A 7,555-nucleotide genomic window follows, 5' to 3' on the forward strand; every position below is an offset into this window, starting at 1 on the left:
GCGACAACGTAGAAGCATGACCGGGCAGACCCCATGACTTTCTTTTCTTTGGATTATTGTAATGAATCCATTTTTCATCACCCGTCACGATGCGATGAAGAAAACCCTCCCCTTTTTTGCCGCTGGAGCAGCTGTTCACAGGCGAAGAAACGACGTTCAACCTCCCTTGGTTTTAACTCATAAGGAACACAAGTCCCCTGTTTCTGTATCATTCCCAAAGCATGCAATCGCTTGGAAATGTATTGGCGGGTAACTCCTAATACTGAAGCAAGCTCTTCTTGCGCTTGACACGGATCCTCATTGAGCAATGCCTCCAATTCAGCGTCTTCGAAGGTTTTTGGCCTTCCTTCACGCGGATGGGCGTCAACATTAAAATCACCATCTTTGAAGCGACGGAATGAATCGTCGCGTTGTTTCACTTAAAGCAGCATCTCCATAAACTTTTTGTAGCTCTCGATCTGCTTCAGGCCGTTTTTTTTTTTTTGAATGAAAGAGGAAAATCAACCCTTCCCGCAAATGATGATTATTCGGCACAAAATCAAACATTTTCACAAAACCAAAAGTATATGATACCAAAACAAAATCACTAATGTGGCGAAGCAGTTTGTTTACCATTTGCCTAAGCTTGGTTTATGACGTTTAGGTTATGTTAGAATCGACTAGCACACACTGCTGGCGGTATCTTCTGACAAACAGCGAGAACTGAGTTGGCGGTTAGTTGCCGGTTACGTTGGTACATCATGACTTGACCATACTAACCACTTTTGTTTGATATTTAAAAAAAGGTTCGATGCAAATAAGAGCTGCTAATGCATTTAGTTAAGGGATCCCGGTGTCTAGAGCTAGAAATTTAGGGTATTTTCAGGTCTTTTACAATAAAAAAATGAAAAACGATATTTAAATTTTTTAGGCTTTTTATTTAACTTATTTTACATACAAAAATGAAAAAAAAATGTTAAAGTTTAATAATTTTACAAGTTGATCCTTCCGAAAAGTTGGACCTGGACGGTGTTGTCCATTTTGGCTCGTCTATTTATCTGAAACACAAAAACCAATAAAAATATTAATCAGTATGACTGCAGCTGTATCCCGTTACTAGAAAAAATTAAAAAAAAAATTACAAAATGGCGCGGTTTTGAATTTGACACTTTAAAAATCGGTTTTTTCAGTTTTTGAATAAAAAAAGTAAAGGGGGAGATACCCGAGAGAGAATGAGAGAGAGAGAGGGAGAGAGAATATATTCTTTCTATCTAAATAAATTCACAACATTTGCAGAGAATACAAATAGACAAAATTTAATGGAGAAGGGTCTAGCGGTGTAGGTAAACGCCAGACACAAACCGTGGCAACAACGCGCCTCTCCGAGCGTTTATCACCCGCACAAACGCAGCGATTCCAGGACCGAAGCAACGGCACAAATTACCGCACGGCAATACCAATAAATCCGACGCCGGAATGGATAGCACTTTATAGTACGCACAAGCACTAGCCACGAAACGGAAATAAGCGCCAAAAAGTAGGCACAAAGAAAAAAAAACCCAAATATTTCGGACCAAAAAACGCCCCAAACAGTAGGCACCTCGGAGATATAACGCCAAAAAGTAGGCACCAAAAATATATTTCCTACAAGTTTGCACCAACAAACAAGCGCCAAAAAGTAGGCAGTGTTATTTCTCACTAGAAATTAGCAACCACAAGGAAAAACTCAGGTATAGCTCTCTCTCTCCTGTTCCTCTACGTTATATCTTTTTTCTCTCTCGCGGAACGAAAATGCTCAAAGCATTGTATGACCTTGAAATGTTACTCTCCATTCTCGCTCGTCCATCGACGCCTAAGAAGTTTCACTTCAAAAAATACGAAATAATTAAAATAATAACATGATTCTAGTACGGGCGATTGCTAATGATGTTTTGAATAACATATTAAAATTTCAAATGACTCGGTTGAATAGTTTTTTTTTGACAACACCAGGCCGAAAAAAGTAGTTTCGAGATAAATGAATTTATAGTTTGAGGTATAGGCGCGTGATCCACTCTCTACCTAGTGAATGGGCTGTAGAAGCTATAATATTGGGAATTTCCGCATGAAGATTTCACAGTATATTCTTGAGATACTAAACTTTCGAAATATCGAAAAAACGAAAAATCAATTTTTTGAAATTTCTAGACCACCGGGTCTTAATTTAATTAACTAATTAAGTTTCTTTTAACTCGTGAGGCAATTATGCATTCCCTTTACCTACTTTAAATGATTCTCGAGAATGGTGTTGTGTCAAATCCATTGCAATCTCTCGAATAAAATTGTGACGATCCAGATCAGTGATTTTTGATTTTATTTGAGCATCATTAACTTGCTGGGCATGCAAGATCGTGGTTTATTTTTGAGTGAAAAATAAGCAAAGTAGAATTTAACAAAGCAACTCCAATTTGTTAATTATGGCAAAATTTAACTCTTTTGTCTTCAATTTAAAATTGAACGCGGACATAAACAAATCTCATAAAAAATTCACGCAATTTCTAAAGTTAACCTCAAGATAGCCAAAGCACACAAACGGAAAAAAAACAAAACTATGTATTCGATTGTAACATTGCCACAAGCAATTCAAAAGAAACACTACTCACATCCACACTTAAAATCAGCTATTACTATTTGACCAACTATAATAAGAACAGCCCTAATGCTTAGCGCACTTAAAGTTTCATAATTGGTCGTTTCAGCGTACGCGCATCGAATCTTAATGACGCGATTGATTCATTCAACAATCCTAATTATTTTATTTTTAAGCATAAACAAGCGTCATTGAAATTCGAAGAAGAAGAGTTCACATTAAGAAATGGTGAATTAAAATTGTATTGCTAAGAAGCAGCTACGTGCGCGGGTGCGTATGAGTAAAAATAAAAATAAATTAATTACTGCATATGCGCAGTCACTAGAAAGACATAGAAGCAGGGAGAAACCACCAGTGCGCAGTGGTTTATTTATTTACTTATTATACTAAGTATTTATATGCAAACTTAAAAAAAAACAAAGCAAATGGTGCGCCAATAAGTATGAAATGGCTAAAATGATTTAATAAATACTACAGACTGAGCCTGCTATGAGCAGAATTGCATATAAACAGCTTAAAAACCATGGTAATTGATTAAAGATATAATCGCAAAGTATCTTCCGTATTTGGACCAAATTTAAATGAAAATAAGTAAACACAAGACATTTTTTTAATTGAATATATTGTAAAATAACTTATAATTTCAGATAATCATCGAAGTAGTTCGGGTTACTGTAGAATTTTATGAGAAATGTTTTTGTGATTTTAACTCTCAAACTCCTCAATGGATGGATCTGATTTTTTTTTTTGTTTTTTTTTTTTGTTTGCGAGAAAGATCAAAAATATTCACAACAGATATCCCTCTGCATGTTAAACTGTACCACAAACTGTCCCTTAATACCCCGAAGCTCATAATTTAACTTAAACCCCAGAAATAAGTCAAAATGAAAAATGTGTACTCTAACTTGCATATATTGAAATTTTACCAAAACAATTTTTTATTTCAATACTTGTATACTGAGGAAATTGGCCAATACATGTTTGCCTTTTTAACTTTTGAATAACGATGTGCTTAATTAGTAATCCTTTTATTGTAGCTCCTTGTCATATGCCTTTCCTTACATCCTTACTCTCGTAGATTTTCATATATGTACCCATCACAATGGGTCCGTTCCGCCTGTTGCGGCAAAGAATTTGACTGACAGCAAAATAGATTATGTTTACTTGAGTCGAAGGCGCCTCAAACGTGCCGGATGCCATGCCGAAATGCACAAAAACTGGCAACTTCTACTTTCGGCGTACGGTAAGTGCAGCGAAAATGACATTTGCTTAAAGAGAAACAACTTTGTGTCGCGCAAAATTTTATCGATGGTATTTTTTATTATATCAAATTAAATGCAGAAAATAAAAGGGATTTCAATGAATTGAATACAGCGCACGCTCGATAATTCAAACCAAGGCAGTTCATGTTAACAAAAGTGTTCACGTTTTGGAATGCCCAAAAAGACTAAGCAAATATATTTTTTCACATTTAAATTCACATTTTATTCTTGTTTTCGTTAAATATTAATTGAAAATTAAGTCATACGATGGTTTTATTTAAAAAAATCAGTCATCTTTTTTTGTATCTTCTGTTTTTCTAAAACTTGAAGCACAGCTTTCTCCCTTAACCGTCTTAGCAGATCGACGGTGTTGCTCATCAAGGTGCGAAGTTCAGCTTTCCATTTTTCTTTTAAACCCGCCAATGGGACATTATCTTCGGGATCATCATTGTTTACCGCAAAATTTAAAATACTGTTCCAGCACTTAGCTAATGTTGCTTCACCAACATGAAACCAAGCCGCAACCAAAAGATTTATACCTGTTTTTAAGTTAATTTTTTTCAACGACTCGAGCAAATCAGCCTTTGTCGCTGCTATTGAAGCTAAAAGACTATTTCTGTAATGCAACTTAGTGATTTTTATTGCATTCTGATCCATCGGTTGAATGAGGGGAGTAACATTTGGTGGCATAAACATTGCCGAAATTTGCGCATTCTCCGTTGTCAGTTGAGCTTCATTTGAGTGAGAAGGAGCATTGTCGATTAGGAGGAGAGCTTTAATTGGTAATGCTTTCTCCTTTAAAAACGATGTAACCTTAAAAAACACCTGTGGAACAAATGACTCATGAAACCATTACTTGAAAATAGCCGACGTCATCCAGGCGGACTTCGAGCTCTTAAAGTCGGTGGGACAGTGAAAGTTTTTAAAGCAGCATGGATTCTTCGCCTTTCCAATTACCAAAAGCTTAAGTTTGTGGGATCCAGTGGCGTTTGAACAGCATAAAAACGTGATTCGATGTTTCGCGGACTTTACCCCTGGGGCTCTCTCTCCAAACTTGACGTTTACGTTTTCTCTGGCAAAAGTCTCCAGAATAACCCCAACTCATCAGCGTTACATAACTGATCGTTGCACATCTCCAATTCGGCCATTTTAACTTTAAGTTTTTCTTTAAACGGATCCACTAGCTGAGGTTGCGAAGACAGTTTTTCGCCTGATATTTTAAGAAGACGAATACCGTAACTCTTCTTGAATCCTTGAAGCCATCCATCACTAGCGAAGAAGTTTGCTTCATTTTCTATAAATTTTGCATGCAGTGTTTTTCCCTTTTCTTTCCAAATTAGAGCACTTACTGGCCCGTTTTTATCTCGCATTCGGATAAACCAACGATAAAGAGATCTCTCTCCATTTTGAGCAACTCTGAAGAACGCAGTGTTTTTCTATTTCCAGGTCCACAATACGTGTTGTTTGCGCATTTTAAAATCACTTGCATTTTCGCTTTAATGTTACAAATTGTTGATTAAGCAACATTATATTTCTTTGCTAAAATCGTCACAGATGAGCCTTTTTTTAAAAAGCCGAGAATTTCAGCCATTTGTTTTAATGTCAAGCACACGGATGTTTTAGAACTCATTTTCACCAGAAAACATAAGACAAACACTCTTTGCAAAACCAAAACCGCGACTGAGATATTTTACTCCTTACATGCCTATTTTATACTCGTAATTAGGGGATTCCCCAATTTCAGAATTACTTGAGATCAATGGAAAGTACATTCAAATAATTGTAACGTTTATTGTTCATGTTATAGAGCTTTTTGGGTTTGTTCTCGTTTTAGAGTAGTCAATGCACAAAAATGTGTGTTCACGTTTTGGGGTGTGCACGGTTTAGAGCGTTCACGTTATGGAGCGTGCGCAGTAATTTCAAATGCACCCTTGTCTTTTAGATAAAAGCTTGAAATAGCAGAGAGAAAAGGCTACGCTTAACCAAGTTGCCTTGAAAAATGAATGTGTGTACCGATCCCGAAGTTATGGTCACATCCACTGTCTACCATAACATAAATTCTATTAAGCCCCTCTTTTTTATTGTGAAGTTGGAAAGATGAATTATTGAGCATTGAGCGTGAAACCTAACTTGAAAGTTTTCCATTTACTATGCTTTCCTGAGTAAAAAATAAGTATTTGTTTATTTATTTACTTCAAGTACAATTATGATTAATCATATTACAAAATCAAGGCAACTACCAGGCTATCAGCCTGCTAAGTAAAAATAAAGAGATGCTGTTAATAGAATACACAGCACAAAAGAAGAGCTGATGGTCATTTCTGCATTCTTACCTTATAATTTGTTTTTTTTTTTTGACTGACAGGTGACATTGTTTAATCAAAAAAACAGAAGATAATATTGTTTATATTTTTATCATACCAGTTATTATAAAACCGTTTTTGCATACTCGCTTCCGACGTTATTACTCTCAACCTTCAAACAGACGTTGCCTCTTATTTATTCTGCTTTTAATTTTATTTCTATAAATTTGACTAGGCACCAAAAATGCATTAACTTTATATCTTTTTACACCCATTCCAAAACGAGTAGTTAGCTTAATTATTTAATTAAATTTCTACACGTTTTATCTAGTACAATTTTTGATTCGCATCAATGACCTCAAAAATACTGGAATTATTAATGAAACCTGATGGATTTTTAGGACCCAATTTATTACTCGATCGTTGGCAATTTGCTGTTTGTAAATAAAACTTGTTCGCGTTGCAAATATATTTAAAATGTTTTAAAAATGCCTTACTAGGCATATTTAGATGATATTTTATAGTTTTTATTGGGGTCTAGTTTATTAAATGGGTCTCAAATTTTTTTATGAAAACTCTAATTCAAAAGAAAAGAAATTTCATTTTGATTTCTCAGTACTAAATTTTTTTTTCTACAATGTAAACATAAAAAATTTAAATTATTATAAGTGCAGGTAGTTTGTCAAGCGGTTAGTAATGTAAGAGTAATCATGACTTGGAAATTAAAACTCCAAACTTACGTGGGCAAACAGGAGGAAAGTAAAGTCAAAGATTGTTTTTAGTCAATTAAGTTTATGACTCCTTCTCTCCTTGACTACCTACCCTACTTTTCAGAGCTCTAAATACAATGGGCTTTTTAGCGTGAGTGTTTTACGAGCCACCAAATCTCCTGGTGCTCCTTGGCTCGACCTTTTCAAATTTCAATTTCAATTCAAGTTTATGATGAACCAGCTTCTTTTATGGTATTCCATTCATTTTTTGCTTAGGTAAGAATTAGCTTCATATAGGCGAAACTTCGCAATTGGTGTCAAATTTAAAAATTAATTCGCAAAATATTATATAATTCCTGTATTAGGTTAAACCATTTGTTGTTCGCGACTTGCGCTAATAACTTGTCTCTATGCCCTGTATTTATTTATCCACATAAATATGTCCATATTTTTATTATTATTATAGATTGGCTGTTTGTGCACTGCGACCTGAATAGATCTATTGTGCAGCCATACAGCCTACTCGAACAGTTTTAGGCTATTGATAATTGATAATATTAATAAATCTTAAAACTGCTGTAGGCTTAAATTCTACCAGGAAGTTTGGAGCTATAACCCCATTTCCCAGGTAATTTAGTCCGTATCGTCGCATAGAACGTGTTCTGCTGTTTC

General features: G+C 35.2%; 1 pseudogene; it reads right to left on the minus strand.

Annotated features, from left to right (window-relative positions):
- Positions 1 to 850: 850 nt before the first annotated feature.
- LOC128857491 (jerky protein homolog-like) lies at positions 851 to 5,275 on the minus strand (annotated as a pseudogene).
- Between the last annotated feature and the right edge of the window lie 2,280 nt (positions 5,276 to 7,555).

The sequence above is a fragment of the Anastrepha ludens genome, chromosome 3 (assembly GCF_028408465.1).
Source record: "Anastrepha ludens isolate Willacy chromosome 3, idAnaLude1.1, whole genome shotgun sequence".
Taxonomy (NCBI): domain Eukaryota; kingdom Metazoa; phylum Arthropoda; class Insecta; order Diptera; family Tephritidae; genus Anastrepha; species Anastrepha ludens.